Genomic DNA, 748 nt, shown 5'->3' with positions numbered 1-748 from the left:
AAGACAAAGTATTATAGTGAAGTGTGCGAAGACCTGGAGTTAGAAAACCAAAATCTTGTGATTTTTGCAATGTTAACCAAACATTTGTAGCAATCATATCCATGACCAATAATCCTGGTCTTTTTTACTCCATAGGATTTTTGTTTATTTATTTTTTGTTTATTTATTTATTTTTTTGTTTATTTATTTATTTATTTTAACATTTTATTGTGATTTGGGCAAAGTTTTGCAAAGCAGATTAATTTTACATTCAACAGTTCATACACATTTTGTTTCATGACATTGATTAAAACTATGGAACACTTCACAAATTTGCATATGATCCTTGAGCAAGGTCCATGATAATCTTCTCTGCATTATTTCAATTTTAATATATGTGCTACTGAAATGAGAACACCACTGCTATTTTAATTGATGAAAGTAATCCAATTCTTTAAAAAGTAAAAAGTTGGGGAAGGAGGAGCTATAGGTAATAAGTTTATAAGTGTCTGGAAGAATAGGTTTCTTTTAAATGAAGAAAACACATACGGCATTTGAAGGTAATTGCAAGTTAGAATAAAAATGCAGATAATTTACAAGGGTTGGGGGAAAAGTGAGTTTAAAGAGTACACAGCCTCTTTTCTCTCTGTTAGAAACTATCAAGTCAAGTAGACTTTAAAGTGCTTACATAACCATCCCAGCTTCATGTAGTGGTATGGAAAAAGTTTCCTGGAACCTTCAAACCTTTTTAAATTCTCTTATATTTTAT

At 29.9% G+C, this 748-nt stretch overlaps 1 non-coding gene across 1 annotated transcript; it reads right to left on the bottom strand.

Moving 5' to 3' along the window:
• Nucleotides 1-288: 288 nt before the first annotated feature.
• LOC122152192 lies at nt 289-397 on the bottom strand. Its single transcript, XR_006164437.1, has one exon. It is a non-coding gene; the product is annotated as a U6 spliceosomal RNA (small nuclear RNA).
• Nucleotides 398-748: the final 351 nt, after the last annotated feature.

This window comes from Orycteropus afer, unplaced genomic scaffold, assembly GCF_000298275.1.
Source record: "Orycteropus afer afer isolate SDZICR_OR568_19922 unplaced genomic scaffold, OryAfe1.0 scaffold00019, whole genome shotgun sequence".
NCBI lineage: Eukaryota > Metazoa > Chordata > Mammalia > Tubulidentata > Orycteropodidae > Orycteropus > Orycteropus afer.
Note: the sequence above shows the minus strand (reverse complement) of the source record. Positions and strands in the feature narration are given on the sequence as shown.